This window comes from Felis catus, chromosome A3, assembly GCF_018350175.1.
Source record: "Felis catus isolate Fca126 chromosome A3, F.catus_Fca126_mat1.0, whole genome shotgun sequence".
In the NCBI taxonomy this organism is placed as follows: Eukaryota; Metazoa; Chordata; class Mammalia; order Carnivora; family Felidae; genus Felis; species Felis catus.
This window is the reverse complement of record NC_058370.1, coordinates 65,372,655-65,400,055: the sequence shown is the minus strand read 5'-3', so window position 1 is coordinate 65,400,055 and position 27,401 is coordinate 65,372,655. Positions and strand designations below refer to the sequence as shown.

The 27,401-nt window shown below is 45.9% G+C and overlaps 1 protein-coding gene across 2 annotated transcripts in view; it reads right to left on the bottom strand.

Annotated features, from left to right (window-relative positions):
• Positions 1–27,401, bottom strand: part of PRKCE (protein kinase C epsilon) — a 502,312-nt gene that overhangs the window by 446,951 nt on the left and 27,960 nt on the right. The window lies entirely within an intron of this gene.

Genomic DNA, 27,401 nt, shown 5'->3' with positions numbered 1-27,401 from the left:
GAGCAATGACCCTCTGGGCTTTTGATGGGCTTATCCCTTCCAGCCACCTTCCGCTAGCCAGATTCAGCCACATGGCCACACCTGGCCAAAAAGGAAGCTGAGAGGTGTAGTCCAGCTGTTTGCCAGAGACAGAAGAATGGGCTTTGGTGGACACATAGGCCATCTGCTGCAATCCACCTTACAGCTTTGCTGTGTGGCACTTAACGGCCCTGGCCTGGAGGCCCAGCTTAAGTCAGTGACCTGCTCTGCCCAGGTGATTCAAAGGGAGTCTGATGGCCCACAGTGTCCAGGCTGTGACACGCAGGGAGGAGTGACATGGACAGACTGTCCTAGACCGGGAACTCGAGGGCAAGAACTGCACAGGGCTCCCTGTGGCATCCCCAGCACAGGTTCCCTGTGGCATCCCCGGCACTCTGTGCACGTGGCCATCACAGAGCTGGCCCCGTGCTTGTTCGCTGAATGGGGAGAAGGCGATGAGTGTGGTGCATGAGTACCAGGCAGGAGTCGTGTCACAGGAACGCCACAATGTGACTAACTGGAACTTCTTGCCTGGGATTCCCAGGTCCACTTTACGGGGAGGGGGGGCGCCGCGAGAAGGGAACAGCCAGAGCCATCTCCTCCTCTGTGCCCAGCTCTCACGTCAGAGGCAGACTCTCAGCTTGTCTGCGTGGGCAGGAAGCAGGAGCTGTTTCCATTTTATTTCATCTTCATGACGAACTCTGTCCCACGGACATGAGAAGCCACAGGATAAACGTTCTCCCTCCCCCACGGCGGTCTCAAAAGCAGGAGCCCCAGGAGAATGTAGATGCGAATCCCCTTGACTTCAGGGGACAGACAAAGGCTCCCCCAAAGGGGCCAGCAGGGGAAAGAGCCAGAAGCAACGACAGCTCTTGGTTTGCTTCGTGACCTTGAGCAAGTGACAGATTCTGTGTCTATTTTTCCCCATCTGTCAAATGGAGATAATAAAGGCTGTTCTGAAGTCAGAATGAGATAATCAATGTTTAAATGGCTCTGGAAAGTGTAACACTTTATATGGGAATATAAGGTGTTATTATCCACTCACCCTTCCTGCCTCTCCAGTGAATTCAGATGTTTGATAACAATTACAGTCTCGGCTAGGGCTCTGTCTTGATGAGTAGCGGCCTCCACTTATAAGAGAGGGGTAGTGAGGCACGAGCCTGGGCTAGACACAGGCCCCGTATGTTCTGGTACACACGCTCTACTCAAGGAATATTTGCGGGTGAAACAACAAACTGTGATCCACGAGGGCCTTCCCCTGCATTCATCGGAAGCTGGCTCCTGCAGACTCCGATGTGGTATCTGTTGCACTGTGAGGAATATAGTCGAAACATTGCAAAATTCTACAGTTGACCAGGCCCCCGGTCTTTGGGGGAAATGATCTAGTCAACTCAATCTCCCGCTGACCTGTGAAAGGCAAAACAGGTTCGTGTCTAGCATCATTTACTCAGTTTGGGACCTTCAGCAAATCACTTATCTACCCTGGACCCCAGCATCGTCCTCCTCAGAGGACTACAGAGCGGGAAAAGACTCTGGTCACTAAAAGACACAGTTCACACGAAAGGTACTTCTTGCTATCGAGGATCAAGTTTCTTACCTATGAATCACCTGCCGTGTTCTCAGATTCTCTCACACACAGAAGACAGCAGCCCCCGTTTTCCTTCTGCTGGAATTCAATTCAACGTGGGGGAGGGGGCAACCTGTCCCGCAGCCAACACAAAACCCTACCTTGGGATAAACAGGAGAGAAGATGCTGCCAGAATGAGGCAGCAGAGACTGTGACACCTGCAAACGATTAATTCAAAGCAGAAGCAGGAGCAGAGATCATTCTGGACTCCAGTCTGACTCCTGCAAGGGCCGAGGCCAGGTTTCCAGATACCTTTCCAGACGGCTTGACAGCTCCTGCTTCAGGTCCCACTGACCTGACAGAACCACAGGATGGGGCCCGAAACAGGGCAGGCAGGAGTCATGGAAAAGAAGGGAAAGATGAGAATAACAAGAAACAGGGTACTTTCAAGAGCCCCGTTTTCTCATTACCATTACTGTGCATTTATTTCCTCTGTTGAAAGGGAAAAAAGTTTTCCATTGAGAGTCTAGGGCAATTCCATGTAATATTTCACTCCGCGGCCTCCTTTTCTTGCCAACTGCCTCAGCAGCTGTTAAGCACTATCCTTCCTGTCAGCCCCAGGGCACTTCTCCCCAAGCGTCAACTCAGAATCCTCCTCCTTTTCCCTCCTTCCCCGCCCCCCTCCCCCCCAAGGTGTCACCTGGACACTTTTCTGTTCAGGCAAACCCCTGGCAGAAACAGTCTCTAGAGCTTGAGCAACGGAAAATTCAAGGAAGACCAGAGACCCCTTGATGTGCTAGAATGACCTATGGGACAGAGTGAGCAGAGGAAGGAAAGCCAGGTGCGGAGCTCCAAAGCGTACATCTAACTTGACCTGTCTGAAGGTTATTAAAGCCCTGCTCAGCACCGAGTCTCAGAACCCTTTTCAAAAAGCTCCCCGGTCCCACCAGCCACGGCACTGGACAAACTCATTATCTTTGGCTCCAAGGCAAGACAGAAGCTTAATCAGGTCAGCAGCATTTGATCTGAAAATAAGTACCTTCTTTTGACACTCGACGGATTATAGGAATTACGCCTGGTAAAGCCACCTATACCAACATCATGTCAAAGGATATTCGGGGATATTCAGCTGAGAGGAATAATTACATAGTCACATGCCACCAGACCCACAAAATGAAAGTAAGCCCACCCATCACTCCAGAAGCCAAAGCTTTGAGGTTGATGTAACAGTGGAAAAAAACAACCAGTTCCTAAGATTTGTCCTGCCTCCCTCCTTCCGTTGAGCCTATAACCTAGACTGGGGGAGGGCAGGGGATGGGATGGCTGGGGCTCCACCCAGCCTATTCTGATGGGTACATATGCCCTGGTTTCTGGTCACTCCTATGTTTTCTGAAAAGCTATTGCTTCCAGCTAAAATTTTCCACTCCTGGACTCAACCCAAAGGTGAGTTTATTTTGGAAAGTCTGAGCCAAATTTTTCTGCAACTAGAGTTTTAAGCAGGTGAAATCAAGGTTGCTGCCTCCCCCGACATGAAATTATGTCCTACAAGTACAACAATAGTTCGAACTCCCCCCGCCCCAGGTTCCATGGAGCCACTCTCCACAGGTCCAGGGGCAAAGTATGCATGAAATGTGGCGTGAAAAGTTATGCTTCCAAAAATGATAACTGAATAAGAAACTCAGATTTAATTTTGACATATCCAAACACGGGGGAGACAGGGAGTTACAGGCAATTATAAGCTTTAGACTTCTCAAAATACTTGACCCCAGGCTCTCATCCATGCCACAAAGCTGCCATGGGGATATGAGGGGACCTTCCATGCTTTTATCTGACATATGGTAAATGGGAGCAAAGGAGAGGCCAAGGAGGACATAGGGTCACGTTATATGATACTCGCTAAGGTCAAGACCACCCTCTTGATCGCGGGTCTTCTTAGGCCAAATTCTATAGCCTTTTATAGGAGTTACAACGAAATCTTAAAACATGGCACTGAACTACATTATCAAAACTTCTTCAAAGTTTATCTTGTTTGCCATCTTTACAAATTCGAGAGACGAGGAAGACACTGGCATTTGCTGAGCACCCACACACGTCAGATACCACACCAGGCATTTCATTCTCACAAAACTTCTACACAACTGCTCTGGTGATGCCCTTTTTTCAGAGAAGGTAGGCAAGAGAGCCAGATAGTAACTGGGGGTCAGGGTCAGTACTAGGGATCAAGTGGGTCTTCTCACAGAGGTCATATCTCCAGACCAGAGTGCCAGGCTCAGGAAAACTCAAAGACCCCAGGTCACATTTTATACAGGAAAGTCACGTTAGTCTTACCCCCTCCTTTCCTGACCCTCTCCAACAGCCCCGTCTCCGGAAAGGGAAGGATCTTGCCCAAAGGTATGGAATATTCAGGGGATGAGGTAAAGAACCTACAAACCAGAAAAACAACCCCTACATAGGAAGCCAGTAGTGGCCTTCCTATATACTGCACTGAAGAGGCACATACAGGCTTTTTACCTTACATGTAATCCTAAAAACAATGAAAGAAATTAAATAGAGGTACAATGCTAATAATCTCAAACACTACACACTGCTCCCTGCCATGACTTCCTTGGCCTTTTTCTATGTAGGTGTGTATCACCCATGGGTCTCTGGGCCTGCACCAAGTAAAAGCTCAATGATTGGTGGATTGCTGGATGGATGGATGGATGGATGGATGGACAAAATAATAATGTTTTCAGTAATAATGCCTCTTAATCTAGATGGAATTCAAATCTGCACTCTTCCAATCATTTGATATTTGGAGACATATTTGTCATTTTAATACTTGTAATATAAAAGAAGCTATTTTAGCTTTATCTTCTGTGAGCATATGTATGAAAGAATATGAATGTTTTGTTGTGAGTGAACAGACTGCATAGTTGAAGATAGTTTTCCCAAAAAGTGTGACAGAAGCCCAATTATTGTCTTTTTAAAAAACAAAGCAAAATAAATGTTCTGGGAAAGAATTTTTACAAGAACAAGTGGAGCTTTCTACTTAGGACAATAAAAGAAAATCCAAAGAAGAAACTGTTCTACAAATGGAGGGCTTCTGTCTGTCCTTCTAGTAGAAGGTACTCTGGAGATTCCAAATAAAACGCCTCTTACCCTGCAGGAGCTTCTAATCGAGTCATGTATTTCTGAGCTAGAGAATAAAACTTAGGAGGAAAGGAAATAGTGCCTGGTCTCTAAGTCAGATAGGGGGGCCTGTAACAGTCACTAGGAATGCAAAAATAATTACATAGAAGCTGAGGCCCAACACATTCCACCTTTACTAAGGGCAGCTGACTTGTTAGATTTATAGTTGAAAATAAGGACTAATTTCCTTCAAGCAAAAAATAAAATCCCCTTCTAGTTCCTTCTACGCTCAGAGTAAAGTTTTTGAAGGGCTCCTTTGAGGGTATTATCCAAGGGACGACAAAGGACAGGGAATGAGACAGAAGAAGCAGTCCTTGCCCCGCCTTCAACAAGAGAAGCTCCTTAGATTTACTTTACGTGCTGGGGTTCCCCTAGAGTTTTATTTAGAAAAAGAAAAGGGGAGGGGGTTTCCTACTACTAAAAAATATTAATAATTTGGATACCACTGTTGTAGAACATTGGCTAAATCTCATTCAAGTCTAGATGCTTTAAATAGTGGAGATATTGAAACAACCTATGTATCTGTCAATGGATATGGATTTTTAAAATGTCTGCACTGAGAGAATATTATTCAGAAATAAAAAAGAAGGAAATCTTGCTATCTGTGACAACCTGGGCAGACCGGGAAAAATTATGCTAAGTGAAATAACGCCTGACAGAGAAGGACAAATACTGCATAATCTCACCCATATGTGGAACCTAAGAAGTCCAACTCACAGAACCAGAGGGTAGAGCCATCGCTACCAGGGGCGCGAGGGAAATGGGATGAGGTCGGTCAAAGTGCACAAACCTTCAGTTATGTGATGAATGAGTTCTGGGAATCTAATGTACTGCATGGTGATGATGGTTAATATTGGCCCTGATATTTGCCAAGAGAGTAGATCTTAAGTATTCTCACTGGAAAAAAAAAAAAGTGAGCATGTGAAGTGATGGGTGTGTTCATGACCTTGGTTGTGGGAATCATTGCACAATGAATTTACCATGATCACAAAGTCTATGTATATTAAATCGTTACATTGCACCCCTTAAAAATCACATTGTTCAATTAAATACATGTAGATAGATAGATAGATAGATAGATAGATAGATAGATAGATATCAGCCTTCAAGAGGCATAAATCCTACAGCTCAAAGTAAACACGTCCAACAAGCTGACTGGGCAACTTCACAGGTGCCATCCCATATGATTGCCACTAAAGAACTGCCTATAGTGGCAACTTTATATCCCACTCTTCCAGGTGAGGAAACGGACACGGAGAAAAGGCAAAAAACTTGTCCAACAGCTGGGCCTAGAACCCCAGGCCACCTGACACCAAAGCCGCCTCATCACAAAGCATCCTTGCCAGCTACTGAAACCAGGTTGATCTCCACTTTCGTGTTTCAGCATGCCACTCTCCAAGTCAGGTTTACTCTTCATATTTGGCTTCTGGTTTTGTATCTGCTAGGTGATTCCTGAATTTCGATACTAAAGAGAGAAAGGAAGGAAATATCTAGACTCCTCAATGTCTCTAAGAATCCAGATGTCTTCTAAAACCCCAACGTAAATGGTGTTTTACATCGCTTCTTAGCCTGAACCAATAGGAAAAATTCTGCCTTCATCCAGGGTCAGGCCTGGGTTAACCCACGAGGTGGGCAAAACTTGCTTTCTTCCCTGCCTTCTCCTTTTTGGAATGCCCTCTTCTGCACTCCAGGCCTTTATTGCCCTCGGAGGCTCTGTGCTCTCCCCTCTCTAGATAAAACTACCCCTAAAAAATATCTGGGGATTGGTCATTTACTTGTCAGTGAATCTTCAGGTCACTGTGACCCACCTCCCAGTGCACCTACATTTTAAAGCTCTCCACTGATAAAGGACTGGAGGTCTCATCGATGGAGGCATTTATTTTTAGCATGTGAGTATAGGGGATTCTCTAGAGTGGCTACCAATGTTATATATACCGATCAGGCAGCCCAATTTAAACTTTGAATACTTCCTATTTTTCCAAAACCAAAACAAAACACCACACATCGGCACGCACTCACACACACACACACACACACACACACACACACACACACACCAAAAACCAAAATGAAGCCTGCCCCTGTTTTCCACCCAATAAGATAGCAATAGCTACTATTCACTGAGCACCTATTATGTTCCAGGCCTTGTTCTAGGTGTAAATATATTTATCTGGAATCTTCAACACAACCCTTCCTTTTCCTTCTTTCCTCACTGTATTGGTTTCCTGGGGCTGCCATATAACAAACCACCACAGACTGGGTGGCTTAAAACAACAGAAATGCATTCTCTTGTAACTCTAGAGGCTAGGAGTCTGGAATCAAGGTGTGGGCAGTGCTGTGCTCCCTCCAAGCCTCTAAAAGAGGACCCCTCCTTGTCTCTTCTAGCTTCTGACAGCCTCAGATGTTCCTTGGCCTGTGGCATCATAACTTCAATCCCTACCTCCACCCTCATGTGGCCTTCTTGTCCCTGTGTCTGTCTTTGTGTCCATATTTGTTTCCCTTTTTAAAGGTACGCTAAACATACTGTATTAGAACACACCCCAATGACCTCAGTATAAATTGATTACTTCTGCAAAGACTCTACTTCCAGATAAGGTCATATTCTGACAAACCGGGAATCAGGGCTTTAACACATCTTTACAGTGTAGGAGGGGGGGTACATAATTCAACTCCTCACACCCACCTATGAGATGACCTCGTGGTCCTTCAAGGTCCTGGTGAAGGCAGAGTTCTGTTTCATTTCCTAGATTATTCTAGGTCAAGCAGAAGCGCGGGCTCGAATATCTTGAAGGAATGTCTCCCATCAAAGCTGGCAACGCTATGCTGCTTCCTGTTGTTCCCTCTGCTTCAGGCCTCTTCTGTGCCTTCTTTATCCAACTACGCCTTTTCCTCCTTTACATCTTGGCTCACACATTGTGACCCCAAGGAGCCTTCCCTCAGCTCCCAGACCAGGGCAACCCATTTCAGGATCTCTGCACACCATCTATCTCTCCCTCACTGCCCTCATCAACATTGAAATTTTCCATTTGTTTCAGGATTATTTGACAGACATCTCTCTCCGCCAGCAGCCTGAGAGCCCCCAGAGGGCAAGGACCTCTCTGTTTTGTTCACAACTGCATCCCCAACTCTTAGCACAGCCCTGGCACTCAGGTGGGGCTCAGAGCTTTGTCCTCTGCTCCTCAGAAAGAAAACGCAGGTAACCATTTCATGCTCGGCCCCAGGCATCCTGGTTAGTGAAGTGCAGTCATTAACCTGGGGACCCATGCCTTCCATCTTCAAGAGCTGAGCCCAGCTGCTGCCTCCCCTCTGCAGCCCAGTCTGTGGCTGGCCATCTCTGAGAACCAGAGAGCCATCATCCAGTGCTACCCTCTAAGTTCCCCCACTTCCCCACCCCCACCCAGCCCTCATCAGTGTGAGAAACAGGTGTCTTCCCTCCCACCAGACACAAGAGGCAACATCTGCCCTAGAACTTTCCAGGGTCTTAAGAGGTGTGTTCACTTCACACCTTCGTCATCAGCTGGCAGCACCAACACAACCTCCTCGAAGCCACGATGTTCTGAGGAGTCAATTTCATACTTCTAACACCCTACCAAACCCCGTACACCACACCCACCCTGCTCCTGAAATCCTCCAGGACCCCAAAAAACAGGGCTGACCTCCTTGGGATCAGCTTTACACAGTCAGTGCGGCTAAAGCAAGTGTGGCCTGTGTACAGATAAGGACAGCAGAGGCACATCTACAATGACCGAGCACGGCGACTGGCCTCTTACCCCCAACCCACAGCCCCTCCAACCAAGGGGCTCTGGGTGGCACCACCGAGGAAGGCCATCTGGCCATTCCTAGGATCCTTCACCTTCCAACTCATGATAACTCACTCACCAATCTCTTACTGGGTTCCTATAGTGGCCGTGGGACAATTTAAGACACTGGAATTGACAGAGTGGGGAAAAAAGAGATCCATCATGTTCCCCCATTCCAGCACCTTAACTCTGGAGAGACACAGGCAAGAAATCAAATGAGAAGGCAGTGGAGCAAATGCCCCAGCAGAAGTAAACACTAACGGGCTGCAGGGGGGGTGACATCTCTGGGGAGTGGCTGGAGCCCCTCCTCTGCCTGTGAAGGACAGTAAGGGAGGAGGTTGGGAGGAGGCAGGGGGCATGAGGCAGAACTTCCAAGCAGAGAGAAGAAAAAGATGTCATGGGAACAGCAAACCACACCATTTGCCTGTGGTGTAGGGTGTCCAGTAAAAATAGAAATAGATGAAGCTAAAAAGATAAAACTGGGGGCCAGCTTATAAAGGGTCTTGTAATGAGCTGACAAGGCGTAATTTGTTACCACTCCCTTGGTGGTATGTAAGTTTTGCCCTCATCCTAATGGTGAATTTTAAGTTCATAGATGTTAATTTTCTCAAAAGGGGTGTAAGCATGTAGGCATCTCTATGTGATGCCTGTTCTGTTCACCTCCGCACACTCAGCCAGACCCTAAGAAACCCAGACAACTCACACCTGCATGGCTGCCCGTGGCCATCCTCAGGGCTTTCTCAGATTGGCTGTTATTCCAGATGGGTTCCTGGGGTACATGCGCTCGCAATCATGCCCCAGATATAAGAATTTGGATTTGAAGAGCTAAATCTCATCCTTGTTTCCTGCTTACATTACTGACCTCCCTCCCCTTCTCTTCCTCTCACCTTCCCCTCTCTCTCTTCCTTTATAGTTTTTTTTTTTTTTTTTTTTTTTTTCTGTGCTCACTGCTCTTTGCAACAGCTGCAGAACCTCACATATCTGGGAAGTCCATTAACTTGTTGTTTACTGACATCATTTACTCCACATCATTAACAGAGATGCTGAGCAAAATCAAGCCTCACTCCCAGGGAGCCATAGCCCCTCGTGAAACTAGGGACACTCCCTCCAGCTGCCCCTTCTTCTCACTCCCCCAACCGAAGATGGATGTATGTTTTCTATCAAGCCAGATTATATTAACTTTGCTACAATAAGATTCTAAATACGATGTGGGATGTGGGTAGGAAACAATTCCAGCAAACTCACCTACCGGGAATCTGGACAGTTTAATGTAAATCTACACAGCATCAGACACAAAATCTGCTTTTAACCACTTGTCCAGAATTTGCCCACAAAATGAGTGCGGGCTGCCCAACACGCAGCCAAACGTTACATTTGCATGTGGCACCCAACAGAGCATTTGTGGGAAATAAAGCCAGCGCAGACTGATGTCCGCTCTAGTCGTCACTGCCTGGACATGGAAAAATAAGCCTACGGGGAATTGACACACGCTCGGCAGCACTTTGGAACCTGGTCTCTTCCTTCTGTCAAAAGGCTCCACTCCACTCGCTCTGGCTGAGAATGAAGTGCTCCAAGAGTTTTAACGTTCTTGACTTCTTTCAACATAGAAAGCAAATACACACACAACTAGAGAACTCGGGAACAAACTCTGTCCACTTGCAGGAACACCTGGGTGTTGGCTCATCCAGAAAAGCTCACAGGGAATCGGGTGGTCAGCTGAGCTAGTATGAGCATTCGGTCTGGGCCGGCAGGGGAAGGATGGGGCTCTGAGTCAGGAAGCTACTTCCGGGCAGCTCCTGGGAATGGAGGCCAGGGAGGGCCTTGGTACTCCAGCCGAAGCTGGTCCCTGTAGGAAGCCACCTGAAGGGTGAGGTAACCAGGTCTAGAGTGAAAAAGACAGGCTGGAGACAGTGCCAACCAGTTTCCACCAAGTTAAGAGCAGAAGCCTATTCTATGTCGGCCCCTCACTTTGCTTTGTCGGAAGGCCCTGATTGCTATTGCTACTCCAGTTTTGTTTTATTTTTGATAGTAAAAGTCCATATCTGTCGTGGTTGAATGAAGAAGAAAATGGACTTTCACCCACATTTTGGCCACAACCAATAAAGGACCAGAGCACCGTTAGGGAGCACAAAAGGCAATAATGTCAGCCAGACCACTTCTCTGGGGCTCCAAAATAAAATTCTTCAGGACCATTCAGAGCCAAGCAGAACGTGGGCAGCCACAGGGATGGGACAAGGCCAGAAGGGAGCCCCCCTCCTTACCCCCCCCAGGCCCTCCCAGACCCTCCCAGGCCCTCCCAGGCAGAACACTGGCTTTGAAATGACAAATCACTTGTCAGGTACCTCAGACTATTTCACTTCATATGGAGGCATCTTCCTGAGTGTTAGAGAAAAATCCATCTTTGATCTCAGGATAATCCTCTGTATCACCATGGGTGTGAATGGAAGAGGGGTCACAACAGGGTTTGCCTTCAGTTCTGCACCAAACATAGCCCTTTTTAGCAGGTACAGAAGCCAAGGCAGGCAGGAGGTCAAGAATAAAAAGGAAGTAGGGTTCGGGGCCCAGGAAGAGAAGAAGGGCTCTGTGACCATGGTGGTGTGGTCACATGATAGGTCACAGGCCCAAGCAGTGTCCTGAGCAATCATTTCCTGGTTCTTACCTGAACAGTCAAGGGTACTAGAGCTTTTTCAAGCTCTGTGATGAGCCCAGAAATCTAACAAAAGGTCCGATGATGGAAGAAAAAGCCACCCGGTGTCCAGATTTCACTGTGTGGAACAACCTAACCGTCAGCATTCTTGGCTTCCTGTGAGAAGATTCCAGCCCGGTGGGAAAACAGAGGTCTGGGTTCTCAGATCTCTGCTCACCCCACCATCTTGGCAGCTCCCTGTCAGGTCTTTTGCTAATTTCTGGAAAGCCTCAACTATTCAAAGAAAATGAAAAGATGATGCCAAGCAGCACCTTCACCTGCCACGGGGCCCTGTGGACTCTCTCCTAAGAGTTGTGAGAAGAGGGTGCGTGGCGGGAAGGACAATAGCAAAACGCAAGACGTGACGTGGAGAAACCAGAGAAGCCAACGGGACACATGAAACACCTCAAGCAAAATTCAACATGTGAAGGCAAGGGGGGAAGGGGTGCACTCCCCTGTCTCCTGCCAAAACCCCCACCGGGATCTGGAGAGACAAGGTGTCTCTCTCGTGGCCCCAGGAAACCCATTGTGAGGAACTGCCGCTGATATTTAACAGGGCCCCAGAAAGCCTTTTTTTTTCATAATTTAAAAAAAGTAATTATTTTAACCGCTGATGTGTATAATAAACTCTTGTCAGCCTGACATAAAAATCTGTTTCTTTTCTCTGCTCCCCACCCGCTTCCCCACAAAGCCCTTGCTTCCCACAAGTGTGGCACATGCTCCAGTATTGTTATTTTAGGATTTCTTCAAGGAGCTCGGTGACGGGCAGCTATTTTGTTAAGTGGCGGTGCATTTATCTAACACACACACCATCTCCCTGCAGGAAAGGAGAGAAGGCTTGGAATGCAGTCAGTCTCTCAACCTCCGGCTGGGACTGTGTTCTCTTCAGCGAGTGGCAATGGCTTTGGAAAAACCACTGTGGATACAGGGAAAATCTGAAGAGGAATGGTATCAACGTCCTTAAAGGCCAAGGAGAAGAGACCAATGGACCAATGTTGAGGGAGAAAGAAGAAAAAAAAACCGAAAACCTGATTTTTCCTCTTAAGATGTACAATAACCCTCATTCTGCACAGTCTGGAGGAATGAACTCAAGCTCCTCAGGAAAGTTTCCTGACAGAAAGAGGAAAAACAGGAAGGAAGAGCTGCCCTCCTCCTTGTCTGTGAGTTCCATAGGGCAGGAAACACGGCCGGTGCATCTTGCGTGAGGTGGCTAGCTCTTCACAGCCAAGCTAAAGCAGAAAGGAGAGGCGCTCTCCTTTCTGAAACATGGGCTTCCTCACGAGACTCCTTTTCTCTAACTTCCAGTAGCTCCCGGTCTCTCTCAGACAAAAAGTCCACACTCTTCAGTCTTATATTCAAAGCCCTCCACAGACCAGATTCATTCCACCCAATCACAGCCCGCTCCCAGATACAATCCCTTCTTGGCTGGCCAGTCTTCTCATTGTCTCCCGGACACGCAACATTCGTGCCAACATGGTAGCCATCAGCCTGAGACGCTTCTACATTTCTTACCTATTTATGTCAACAAACTACTCATCATTCAGAGTCTCTCTCCTATCTCCCATGAAGCTCTTCTCCCCCACTCTAGCCAACACTGCCTTTGCCTCGCCTTTCTGAACTACAAAACTAGCACACGTGCATTGCTCAGGGAACTCTGGTCTCCTCCGCTAGTGCGGCACAGGCTCTAGGTCCCACGTAGGTCCCATGAAGGCAGGACACCCATCCCTCTTGTATCTGTTAGCACTTAGCATGGAGCTCGACTGGCTGATTCCTCTGGTACCTAATGAGTATGGCAAAGGGCTGTGGTCACACACTCCAGGCTTCCTGACCACATCCTCATTCCCCTGCCCCATTCTCTAGACCCAGATCCAGAAATTCAGATCTCAAAAGAGGTAGGAATGAAGGGAAGAAGAGAGCTGTTTCTCTGGATGGTGACAGAGGGAAAACAGTTGTGATTTCCAGGCCAGGCTCCTACAGCACTTTTGTTTCTGAGATGAGCCATTTTACTCGGCATTAGTTCTTGGGCCAGAGAAAGCCTATCTGGGATGTAAGCCCTACCTTTTAGTTTTGGAAATAGCCATAACATGAAAAGGCTGGACAATCTATGGGGAAACCATTGGAGGTAGGGTGTGAGTCTTCTGTCTCCATGACAGTAGGGTACAGCAGAGGTCAATAATCACAAAGTTCTGTCCCCAGGTCAACTAGTTCATTCTCCAGTCTTCAGGGAGGACTGTGGACCCCACCACATGAGTGATTCTCATCGACTAAAAATCTCCATGAGATTTGGGGTACCTGGGTGGCTCAGTCATTTAAGTGTCCGACTCCTGGTTTCAGCTCAGGTCATGATCTCACAGTTTTGTGGGTTCAAGCCCCACATCGGGCTCTGTGCTGGTAGTGCAAAGCCTGGTTGGGATCTCTGTCTCCCTCTGTGTCTCTGCCCCTCCCCTGCTTGGGCGCTCTCTCTCTCTCTCTCTCTCTCTCTCTCTCTCTCTCAAAATTAATAAGTAAACTTAAAATTTTTTTCTAAAAAAAATCTCCGTAAGACTCAGATCTCATGCACACTATGACTCACTTCTATTTTTCTCAAAATTCCCTTCAGAGTCTCAGTTAAACTTCTTCTCTCCCTGCAATTGATCCCATAGCCCGCCACCTATTCTAGAACTTGGTTCATCAAGTAATTATCCTCTTTTCTACCTTCCTGACTGACTATTCCTTCTTTTTACTCTGCTTCCTCCTCTACCCCCCACCATCTCTCTTCTCCCTGCCAAGAAGTGACAGTCAACCCTTCTCCCCTTTTCAAGAGTGACAGACTACCCTTTACTGCCTTGCTTCCACATCTCCTCACTTGTCTCCTTAACCTCTCACAATTTGGATTCTGCCCCCAGTTGCTTCGCGGAGAGGGTTTTCTCGCAATCAGCCTCTCAGACAGAACGTCAACTGTCAGATCTGACAGTCTCCTTATTTTTCATTCTCCTCAGCTAACTCAAGGCAGGATGTGGCCCTGCTGGGTGTACTGTCTCAGCTCTCTCCCTGCTGCCTTTCCGGCCCGCACTGTCTCCTATCCCTGTCCGTCCCCTAGGCTTTGCCCAAGGTTTGAGCCTGCCCTGCCTCCCTTTGGACCCTGTCCACTCTCACATCCACTTCACCCGCTCCCATGGTTTCAACAATCACATTGGCATCGTTGCCTCCAACCTGGACCTCTCCTCCAGAATGCCAAACTCAGGTTTCTAAATTTGTGCTGAACATCTACACCCAGAGACACAGTTATCTCAAACTCAACATACGGACAAGCAAACGCATTACTTTCCTTTCAAATGTGTGCTTTCCTCCTGAGTTCCCTGCCCCGTCTAATGGCACCACCATCCTCCCAGTCAACCTCACCAGAAGCCCTGGCATCAGCTCTCCTCTGGCCATCTCCCCCTACCCACCCGCTGCCACCTTCCATCAACTCCCTGCCCCTACCCCGCTCTTCAGGATCTCTCCCTGACTTCTCTTCCCACCACCATTTCCAAGTTCAGGCCCTCCTGAGCCCCCTGGGCCTCCTGCAGAATCTCTCAACTGCTCTCCAGTCTCCAGACTGCCAATTCTTCCCTCACATTTCTGCCAGAAGCATCTTTTTTTCCGGGTCTGACCGAGCGTGCTCACATTCAGCTTGAAATGCCCTTCACTGCCCACTTCTTTATAACGGAAATCCACCTACCCTTCCAGGCCACAGCAGGAATACTCCACAGAACCTTTATACCTTATCAGTTCTCCATCATACCATACATGTGTATTTGCTGTTGGTTGGGGTATATGTATGCATGTGCCTGTGTGCGTATGTATATACGTGTGCGTGCACATGTGTACGTGTATGTGTGTATGTATGTGTATGTATCCTCCCCTCTTCAGCCCAGCATTTGGACCTCTGTTAGGACAGATTTCACCAACCTTTTCCATCAGCTTCCCCCACTGATTTGGAAGCTTCCTGAGGTCAGATGGCTTTATGGGTTGCTCTGTTGAAAGCTGTGTTGAAGCCCTAGGTCCCTGTGAATGTAACCCTATTTGGAAATAGGGCCTTTGCAGATATAATCAAGTTAAGATGAGGTTGTAGGGTGGGCCCTAGTCCAATGACTAGTTGTCCTTATAAGAGAGAAGGAAGAATGGGAGGGAAGCCATGTAAAGACAGAGCTGGAACATGGACTTCTACTGACACAAGCCAAGGAATGCCTGGGGCTACCAGAAGCTGGAAGAGACCAGGAAGGATTCCCCTACAGATTTCAGAGGGAGTGTGGCCCTGCCTGTGGACAACTTGACCTTGGACTTGTAGCTTCCAGAAGTGTGAGAGGATAACTTTTGTGGTGCTTTGCCACAGCAGTCCTAGGAAATGAAAACAGATGGGAGTGAGGTCTTGATTCCTCTTTGTGGACGCTTGGTATCCAGAGGATCCACAGAATTCTTTTTGTTTTAAGTGTATGTATTTATTTTGAAAGAAAGAGAGAGAGAGAGCACACATAAGTCAGAGAGAGGCAGAGAGAGGGGGAGAGAGAATCCTGAGCAGGCTCCATGCTGTCAGCCCAGGGCTCAACACAGGGCTCAATCTCATGAAATGTGAGATCATGACCTGAGCCAAATTCAAGAGTCAGACGCTCAACTGACTGAGCCACGCAGGCGTCCCAGGATCCCCAAAAATCTTGAGACTCATCAACTTATTGGTGAATTTGTGAACAAAAATGAACTATGCACACCGAGGAACTTTTACCATGAGTGCATATTAAAAAAAAAAAAAAACATCTATTAAAAAAAAAATCTCAAGGCGCCTGCATGGCTCAGTCAATTAAGAATCTGACTCTTTATCTCAGCTCAGATCATGATCTCACAGTTCCTGAGATTGAGCCCCGAGTCAGACTCTGTGCTGACTGCACGGAGCCTTCTTGGGATCCTCTCTCTTCCTCTCTCTCTCTGTCCCTCCCCTGCTTGCGCTCTCTCCCTTTCTCAAAAGAAATTCACCTTAAAAAAATCATAAAATAAATTTTAAAAATAAATTTTAAAAAAATCTCTTAAATTTAAATTCACGCTTCAGGATTACTGACTTATAAGCACTAGAACCTCAGTGTGCGTTCTGTGTCCAGAAAGACAAAGAGGTGGGCTGAGTTTAAGGCACCTGTACCCTCTTCACCTGGCCTTCCTATCCCTCATGGAAACGCTGGCGAGGCAGCTGGCCGGGCCTGCTGGTGTCCTCTACAGGAAAGTAACGCCTTCCTCCGTGCAAAGCTGTGACCTTGTACTCATTAGCACAGGGCCCTGTTCCACTAAGCTAATGACCTCAAATAGCAGTCAGCAGAAACTAGATTCGCTAAAAGAGAGTGGGGAGAAGAGGCTGATAAAGACGGTATCTCCCTTCACATGCAAGGTGAAGCCGAGCATAATTCGCAGGACGTCAATGCTGACACCGAAATGCTTTCTATTCAACCAAGTGGACAGTCAAATCACACGCCTTTTAGGAATGAACCGGGAGGGGAGAAGGTGGCCAAATCAGCCCGAGACTGAGTTGTTCTCTTTTCTCTTTCTTGAGCAAACACTGAAAGCCAACACATTGGGGGCATTCCAGAAAAACCTCTGAATGGAAAGAGGGGAAACACTCTCCGAGCCTGTGTCACTCAGTCTGTCTGTTGCTACCAGCACGTTGGCCATAAATACTACTCATGAGTCACAGCGAAAATCCACAGTCTCTCTGGAGACACCGCCGAGCAGCAGCAGGTGCGCCTATAGCCCTGTTCCTGTGAGGAAATCAAATCTCGGGGGTGGTAAAACAACTATCCCTACCACAAAAATGCAAATGGTCCATTCTTCCTTGAGCGTGGTGGAAAGGAGAACTGTACAGCCGGGCCCCTGCTGGACATGGCCCGCTGGTTTCCAGAGCCCCGCCACCCCCACTCGGGCCCGGTTACCGCCTTTAGATCCTCGGTCCTAAAAACTTGGCGCTATCCATGTGTGTGATTTCAAATAAAATGAATACAAGGGCTCCTGGGTGGCTCAGTCGGTTAAGCATCTGACTTCGGTTCAGGTCGTGATCTCACAGTTCGTGGGTTTGAGCCCCACCTCAGGCTCTGTGCTGACAGCTCAGAGCCTGGAGCCTGCTTCAGATTCTGTGTCTCCCTCTCTCTCTGCCCCTTCCCCGCTCATGCTGTGTCTCTCAAACGTAAATAAACATTAAAAAAAATATTTTCCTTTAGAATGAATACTGAGCCATAAGGGAAGCAAGTCCGATAAAGTTCGTGATGACTACTTTGAAGGTTTTTTGTAAACATGAGACATAAAATTCTCTCCAAAATAAACATGCAGTGTCCCCACTTTGCTGGTGCTTCATCAGCCTTAGGTACTTGAGTGTGGCCCATGCTGTCACTATGTCATTCCTCAGTGGTGAGAGCCCCCCCCCCCATAGTCTCCAACTGCCAGTCCTTTGCCCCCACTCCACACCCCTTCGAGTGTGTTAGTCCAGTCACTTGATCACTAGACACAGAGGGCAAATCACTCCTGCCCTCGACCTCCCTGATTATCTTAGCTCCGTTACATCCAGCTGCCCTATATGTGCTTCATCCTCTGTTCCGTGGGTTCTTCAGGAGCCCCCAAATTTTTAAAACTTTTTTAAATGAAAAATCTCTAACATGTATCTATCATTTTTTTAATGTTTACTTATTTTTGAGAGAGAGAGAGAGAGAGAGAGAGAGGGAGAGAGCACCAGCAGGGGAGGGGCACAGAGAGAAGGAGACACAGAATCAGAAGCAGGCTCCAGGTTCTGAGCTGTCAGCACAGAGCCCGACACGGGGCTTGAACCCACGAACCGCGAGATCACAACCTGAGCTGAAGTCAGATGCTTAACCGACTGAGCCATCCAGGCGCCCCACAACTATTTTTTTTTTCTTACTCGGACATCTTCTTAACCAAGATGTTAAAGTCATAGACATTCAGAGCTGCAGGGAACTGATGATCTATGAAAATAAACTATTCATCAACAAGACACTAGTTAAACTAATTACCGAGCTGTGGATTACTACACTGTAGAGTCTTCCAGAAGAAGAAAGTAGATCAATGCGAGCCTATAATCACAGCTTCCGAAATTGTTAAGTAAAAGAAGCAAGCAGCAGGACAATGTGTATGCCAATGATCTCATCCGTTTTCAAAAGATATACACATAATATACCTGCAGAAGATTTGTGGAAGGATATACAAGGAACTAGTATACTGGTTGCCTCTGGAGAGGGAACTGTGGGTCTGGGGTAAGAGGAAGGCTAACGTGTCACCATCTGCCTTTTCACTATTTGAATTCCTTACAATGTATATGTATTAAACCTTTTAATCTTTTAAAAAAGTCTTTTAAAAATATCATAAATATATAAACATATAAACACAAATAAAGCACAGATTATATATTTTCAATTTTTAACAGGGAGAGAGACCTTGAAACCATCTAATACTCTCATTTTCCCAATGAGGAAACCACGGTCCAAAGAATGGCCTGAGGGTGGCTGGAGGCTGGACCTCTGACCCTTCGGTTCTTTCTTTCTGCTTTTCTACAGTGTTTCCTTATTCATAGCCATGTTCTGGTTGCCCAAGGTTACCTGAAATCGACCCCCCAGTTAAATGAAGCATCACTGGTCTTTATTTCATTTATATTACATGTTTAAAACAAGGAATCCGTGATCTAGATTTTTTTTTTAATCAAACGCTTCTCAATTTGCTATGAGTTGTGCTTCAATCACTCCTTTCGTGAAAACCAAAGTGATCTCCCAGCCTATTAGGTTTCTTTGACCCTGCTTTTCTTTTATGGTGTTTGCCTTAAATAGAGCACACCTCTCTCATTCCTCCCTGAAACGTTTTGTCCATTTTTCCTTGTGTGCCTATGTTCGGGCCACACCAGCGCTATCTGCTTTGAAATGTGAGCTCCCCAAAAGGTCGGCACTGATTCCCTTCTATCACTGGTGTGTGACCAGTGGATATGCCGCATACAGGCACTTCAGAAGCCTTCTGATATGACAGCCTCTGCAGCTAATGCACTTGATGCATTTGCTATAGGTGCAATATGTTAAATTATCCTAACAAATAATCAGAGTATATTCTTCCTGCCCAGATAAGACGTTTGATTTGAGATCTTGTTCCCCATGTCTTTTTTCTTGACTTAACCAATGCAAGCTGAAATGTTACATTAAGTCAGGGAGATTCTAAATGCTTGGGCTCTTTCAAGAAACCCACAAAATCAACACAATCATTTGGTGGTTTAGGCTTTTGCCATTAACAAAGCCCAGACTGATGCTCTTATTTCTTATGGATGATATATTCATCCAAGTTAACTTCTCTTCATTTTGCTAAATTGTAGCCACTGCTGTTTATAAACTCCCAGAATGGTTATTTTATTAGGCTTTATTTTGGGGTTGAGGGGAAAAAAACCCCAAGGAAATCTAACATGGTATTTTTATAACGATATTTTAAAGAAACAAGCTTAAAACCAAAGTTTTAACTTCCCACGAATCTCAGCTTACCTTCTTCTATTATATACCCTTTTCTGGACAGATAATAGCTATGACATCTTATTCTAGAGCTTTTCCTGTTTTTTTTTATATTAAAATTTTTTTACCCCTCCCCCCCCCCCCCATTAATTACTTGAAAATATTTCCTTCTGGCCTCCAACTGCTCAGGGACCTCCCTTAGCAATTTCCTTACCTATGATTACAACCATGGGCTGTGTAACAGGCTACATCATTATCTGTTAAATTAAGGTTGGTGTAAATGTAACGTCACATCTGAGGGCTCCCCGTGTTCTGGGACCCAAGGAGATGGCCCCAGGGGAGCTACCCTCTTGAGGCATCCCAGGCCAGGCTAGATGCTCCCAAGTGGTGAGGGCCACATCGTCCAGGTACTCCATCCTCTTGGGGCCCCATGCCAAAAAGGCCACCAGCCACCCCTGTCACAATGCTTCCCAACCATCAGTGTTTCGCTGAGCATTTGATGCCACAGTAGAGAGAAGGGGGCAAAAACCCAGGACAGCTAAGATGACTTTGCCCTGGCATTTCAATTACCTAAAGGCAATTACCTTATAATTAGGACTCTTTCTTTTTCTGAAACACCAGAATAATATCCTAAATTGAGAGAATACCTTTCTTCTTTCAGGCAGCCTCGCTGTTTCTGAGACACCCTCATACCAACCATTTCGAGTGTCAGGAAACTAGAATCATTATTTCTGCCTCACAGATGAGCAAAATGAAACCCAGAGTAATGAGGACCTTGAGATGCTGCTACGAATATTCTCATACTTCTCTTTACACCTAAATATTTCTGAAGGATAACATCTCTGGAAGTGAAATTATTGAGTTAATGATACCCATTTTAATAAAGATTATCAAAACACCCACTACGGAAGTCATTCCAATTTAAGCTCCCATTATGCATGAATGTCTGCCTCCTTCTACCCACAGTGATAATTTTTTTTAATGTGTTTACCATTCTGGCGGTTTAAAAAAAATAGCTTATTATAGGTTGAATGTCCTTTTATATATTTAAGACTCATTTTATTTATTTTGTCTGTCAATAATCTGTTCTTGTCTTTCCTCATTTGTCTATCATGTTGTTGATCTTTTATTAATGTATTAGAGCTTTTAATCTACTAAAGATATTGTCTTTTGGATTTTATATATGATTCCAAGTTCACTGTTTTTTTTAAATTTTTTTTTAACGTTTTATTTATTTTTGAGACAGGGAGAGACAGAGCATGAATGGGGGAGGGTCAGAGAGAGGGAGACACAGAATCTGAAACAGGCTCCAGGCTCTGAGCTGTCAGCACAGAGCCCGACGCGGGGCTTGAACTCACTGACTGCAAGATCACGACCTGAGCTGAAGTCGGCCGCTTAACCGACTGAGCCACCCAGGCACCCCCCAAGTTCACTGTTTTTTGACTTTGCTTGTGATGGCCCATGGAGCTGTCATAGATGAGGCCTGGGTTTTTTCCATTTTTTGAAATGTAACATATCAATCTATGTTTTTATGATTCCCAAGGGTTTGTATTACACCTAACAAGACCATGCTACCACAAGATTTTTTAGACTTCTCTGTTTTCTTCTACTGTTTTTAATATCTAAATTTTTTATTCATCTGGCACTTATGTTGGCATAAGAAGTGACGAATGGATCCAATTTTTGTTTTCCCAGATGGCAACCCAGTTGCCCCAAACTATGCACTGAATAATCTATCATTTTCTTACTGATACAAAATGCCACCTTGATCTGAAGACAAAGTATCTGTATATAACAGCATCCAATTCCAGATCCTATTCTGTACTATTGATCTTCCTGTCTGTTCCATACTACTGAAATATACCAGTGAAATGTACACAGTGTTGTTTAAAACACATAATATCTGGCACAGCTACTTTATCTTAATTATCCTCACTTACCACGATGAAAAGAACCTTTGCTCCCATTCTATTTCCCACCTGATTGTTTTCTCTAAAGCTACTTTCTTTATTAATTTCATGCCAAGCCACTTTACTATAGTCTCATGTTGTTTACATTAAATCGCATCTCATCTAGCTATCACACAGGTATATCACATGCACATAATAACTCCACCTCTTGTTTTCCACATGTGTACTTGCCTTCTCTATTTCTCTTGTCCAAGAGCATCAGCCAGTTCCTACAGACCAGCATTTAATAAATGTAGTGGACATGCTTATTTTGATAGCAGCATGACCCCTAACGATCCTGTAATCATGTAATCCTGCTGGCTCTATGTCCTGCAAACCCTTAGAAGAAAAGAAAAAGGGAGAAAATCACATTGCCGATTTCCACTCTGGGATCTGGGTGAAACAGAAGCAGGGAAATTATGAAGAAGGAAAAGCTTTTCTCTAGGACCCCACCCCCACCCCCGCACTCTCCCTGCTAGGGCCCCCCTGGGTTTCTGCTTGCCTTTCTCTCCCCTTTATCGGCCACACTTTAGAGGGCCAGGCGGGTGCTCTGTCGATGACAAATACAAAACAAGGGACTGATAGACCATTCTAAGAACCTCTGTGAGTGATTCCCTCTATTATACCTACGAAATCTCTCATACTTAAAGTTTTAAATAATAGTAATAACCGAAACCTATTAAGCTATAACTTGTCTCGTGGAGCTACCGGGCAGTCAGGATTCTATGAATGGACAGGGAGCAGCTAGGCTTCCAGGGCAGGACCTTCACAAGCTCTAGTCTAAGTGTATCAGCACCAGCAGAGGCGTCTGGGCTACAGCACCAAGAGTGTCAGCCAGTCTCATCCAAATACTATCCAGTCCATGAAAGCCTGAATCACATCCCACCCCCTTTACAACGCTTTCCTACACCACTGTACCCAATACCTGGGGAGAGATGCTAGTTGCCTACCTCAAAATCTATTCTTCCCTTCTTTCCTAGTGATAAACTTCCTGAGAAGCACCTGGGTAGCTCAGTGGATTAAGCGTCCGACTCTTGGTTTTGGCTCAGGTCATGATTTCATGGTTTTGTGGGTTTGAGCTCCGCATAGGGCTCTGCCCTGGCAGCTCAGACCCTGCTAGAGATTTTCTGTCTTTCTCTCTCTCTCTCTCTCTCTCTCTCTCTCTCTCTCTCTCTCACTCCCTCCTCCCCCACTCGCACTATCTCTTTCTCAAAATAAATAAATAAACTTAAAAAAAAAAAAGAAACCTCCTGAAATTTAGCTGTGTATACAATTGCTTAGGAAAAGGCTGCACTTCGCAAACTTCCTCAAAAGGGAGAAAGTATATCTTTCTTCTCTCCTTTCTTCTGGAATGAATATGTGGTGGCTGGAGATCTGGCAGCCATCTTGGACCACGTGAATGAGGACCACACTCTAATGATGACAAAGCAGAGAGCTGGATGGAGCCAGGGTCCCTGACAGCTCTGTGGAAGACATACCAGCTCTGATCAAGACGCCTTGTCTGTGACAAAACAAAACCTTAAGTCTTTAAGCCACTATTGATTTAGCTTTCCTGTCACATGCAGACACACTTAATCCTAACTGGTATACGCTGAGTGGAACCTTTACTGATCACCATGTAAAGGGGTCTCAGGGCACTTTCTCATGCTTGATCAGGAAAAAGTCTTAGGTTCCCCTCAACCCTGCTCCCCAAGGGCCCCTGCCCTTCTCAGTTCTGCTTCAGGTCAGGTGCCTACTCAGTATTGGGGGACACAATAAATATTCAATAAATATCTGCTCAACGAGGTACTCTGAGTGACATGAAAGAAATACCAGTAAATTTCTCTGCTTTCCATGGTGTTATTAAGGACACGAGGGGAAAAGAAAACTTTTTCTTACCCTAGGAAACTTGGCAAATGTTTTATTAAGTTTAATTAATTCTCTGACACTCCCTCCTGGCACAATGGTCATTATTTGAATAACAGCAGATGAGTTTCTTCCATGGTGAGGAAATTCACGCTCAGTGACCAGCTAAAAGTGGAGAAAATTCATAGAATTCAAATGAAGGCATTCATGCAGATGGACAAATATCTTTTTTTTTTTTTTAGAGAATTTGTTATCATCCATGGTGACTATAAGAAGCTATTTAAACATCTGACTCAGTCTCAGGTACAGAGAATGTTTTCAACAAATATTTTTTGAGTTTATTATTTATTCTCTATTTATTTTTTCTCATTGCTCTTTCCTAATTTTCCCACACAGACAAAACTTCAGCTCTTCCCTTCAGACACCCCTTGGTTCTGTAAGAGGCAGTGGCTAGTGGTCAGGTTACCTAAGCTCTTTTGTCCTTTGTCTCCGTTCAGCACCTTCCCAATCTTCTGACCACAAAAGAGGCCATGAGAAAAAAGCCAGAAACTGATACACTAGACCAGCACCAAAACCATGGCAGTGTCCTTTCTCTGGATCTGGCTTCTCCACACCTGTGACTTTCTTCCTTCTCTTTCTTCCGCATGTTACCTATTGACAGGACACTATGGGCCACACAGATCCTATCTAAATTACAGATGGTGTTGGGGGGAGGAGGGCACACAAGTCCCCTGCCTGCCTGCCTTAGACACATGAACTGGGCACGTTATAAAAGCACCTCCTTCCTCCAGCAGATCCAGTCTGAATCTGGATGCCTGAATCTCAGAAAGGAGATCTGAGTTTCAGCCCCACGTGCCCTGCCACAGGAACCCTAGAACAGCATCTGGGCCTGGCCCTCTAGCTCAATGTGCCACTTGTGAGTAGTGAAATCAATTTAAGACGTCCAATCAACATTTTTTAAATTAAGTAACAGGCTAGTAAAATGGATCGGGTGTCCTCTCGTGTAGTTAAGTGTTATTCCATGACTCCTCATGCGTGATACGAGGCCGAGTGTGTTTCCTACTGTGGGTCTAGCTCAGAGGTGAGAACCCAGCCTGAAGTGGGCCCACGGTGCTCTTTTGAACGCAGTCCGAGAATCACACCTGTCTATTTTTCATCTCCTCGTGGGTCCTTCCCCAGGCTGTTTAGTTCACCAAAGAGACCCAGATTCAAAAGGCAAATTTCCTGAAAAGGGGAACCCCCTGACTTAAGTCGCACTGGGGGAGAAATGGCTGACGGCAGATGTTCCCGAGAACAAGTTTCAATAAGGTGGGGAGAGACCATCACCTTACTGAATGGAGAGGAAGGGAATGAAGACATCTCCACTTAACTTCACCACTTTGTCCAGCTCTGGCATAACTTCTCCTTCCCTCCCACCCCTCAGCCCCCCAACACCAAGCCAGTTGTATCTGAAATCATTTATGGTGTTGGATGGCAGGGACAATTGAAACTTCTGCCTTATAAAGCCTCGGGTCTCCTTGAGGATGGAGCTTCCCAAACGATTTCTGTCCCCCTAACACTGCAAATGATTGCGAACTGGCTGCAAATGTAGCCGTCCATCAATAGAAAACATATGTCTAGGTAAGGCAGGACAAAACAGGAGCATCCACTACTGAAGACAGACATTGGATCCCTGCTGAGTGTGGCCAGAGGGGAGGGAACACTCAAGGCTGTGGGCTGTTCGTTTTTTCAGACTTTATTCTTGTGGCATCAGTATACAGTTCCAGCCCTCACGATTTGTTCAAGGTAAGAAGATGCCTTCTGAAATGGCCGTAAATATCGCTCCCAAGAAAGGTTTCCCCAGCTCCATGAAACATGAAGGCTTGATTACAACCCATCTCACTCCGTGAAAACAGGGCTGAAAGTACTTGAGAGCAAAGACTTTCAGCATCTTCTCCCTGCTGTACCAAGCCCCACTGCTGCGTTCAGAATGAATGTTTCTGGGCACCTTGTGCCTCGGGTATTTCTTTTCCTTATCTCACTTCCTCCCTATTTCTGAGAAAGGCAGGACTTGCAGAGACTGAGCCTGAAAACAGTTTTGCCTCTTGGAGGATGCCAAAGAAAGATGTCTCACCTTTCCTGATGTTACTTGGCTGACTGCTTGGGGAAAAAAAAAACAAAACTGTTACAGTCTATGGCAGTGCTAATTAGAATCAGTTAACCTACCCTGGCACTGAACTACCCTGCAGGGCCAGCTCAGCACTTTCGAAAATCAAAGAGGGATCCGGAGAGAAAGATTCTGCAGTGACCGGAGCGTCGGCTTAGTGTCCTGTCTGAATCTTCCAGCTAAGACTTAGCCAGCCAGCATCTCTTCGCTCAGGGAATAAAACCATTGCTGCATTTGTCAAGAGGAAAAAAATGTCCTTAGTTGCTGAGGGCATTCTAGTTTATAGTAAAGTGATGTATCTGTCAATGAATTTAATTTTGGTAATCATATATGTGTGTGTATATGTATGTATATATATATATATATATATATATATCTCATATCATCATGTTGGACACTTTAAATATATACATTTTTATTTATCGATTAGACCTCAATAAAGCTGGAAAAAATACATGGAAAAAAACGACCCTCCGTTAAGAAAATAAAGGATATAAAATATTTTCTTTTTTAAAGGGGACACAGATGAAAACTCGAGCATCGCACACACATGACCATCAGTGACTGGGACTTATCACATGCCTGCTGCATGCCAAGAGCATCTCAAGTCCCCGTGGCAGGAAACTACAGCATGAAATTCATCTGGGTGCCAAACTACCCCCTTACCGCCACACAAGTGTCATTTCAAAAGTTTATACCTGGGGCGCCTGGGTGGCGCAGTCGGTTAAGCGTCCGACTTCAGCCAGCTCACGATCTCGCGGTCCGTGAGTTCGAGCCCCGCGTCAGGCTCTGGGCTGATGGCTCAGAGCCTGGAGCCTGTTTCCGATTCTGTGTCTCCCTCTCTCTCTGCCCCTCCCCCGTTCATGCTCTGTTTCTCTCTGTCCCAAAAATAAATAAATGTTGAAAAAAAAAATAAAAAAAAAAAAGTTTATACCTTACACTCCCAGGCAACTTACATGAAACAAAATCAGTGCTTATTGAAAAAAAAATTGTTTTTAAGTAAGAAATCAGAGGTGCCTGGGGTGGCTCAGTCAGTTAAGTGTCCAACTCTTGATTTTGGTTCAGGTCATGATCTCGCAGTTTGTGGGATGGAGCCCTGAGTCAGGCTCCACGCTGACAGTGAGGAACCTGCTTGGGATTCCCTGTCTCTCTCTCTCTCTTCCCCTCCCCATTCATGTGCACTCTCTTTCTCTCTCTCTCAAAATAAAGAAATAAACATTAAAAAAATAAATTACATTATCAGCTCCAAATTTATCAAATTGTATACTTTCAATACATGTAGTTTCCTGTATGTCAATGGTGCCTCCATAAATCTGGTTTTTCAAAAGTAAGTCCAATTAATCCATTTATAATTGGTTGAATAAACAATACTTATATTTTCATAAATCAAACACCCCATTTATCAACTTTTTTTTTTGGGGGGGGACAGAGAGAGACAGAGCATGAACGGGGGAGGGGCAGAGAGAGAGGGAGACACAGAATCGGAAACAGGCTCCAGGCTCTGAGCCATCAGCCCAGAGCCCGACGCGGGGCTCGAACTCCGGACCGCGAGATCGTGACCTGGCTGAAGTCGGACGCTTAACCGACTGCGCCACCCAGGCGCCCCTGTTTATTCATTTTTGACAGAGAGAGAGACACACAGAGCATGAGCAGGGGAGGGACAGAGTGAGAGGGAGATACAGAATCCAAAGCAGGCTCCAGGCTCTGAGCCGTCAGCCCAGAGCCCGACGCGG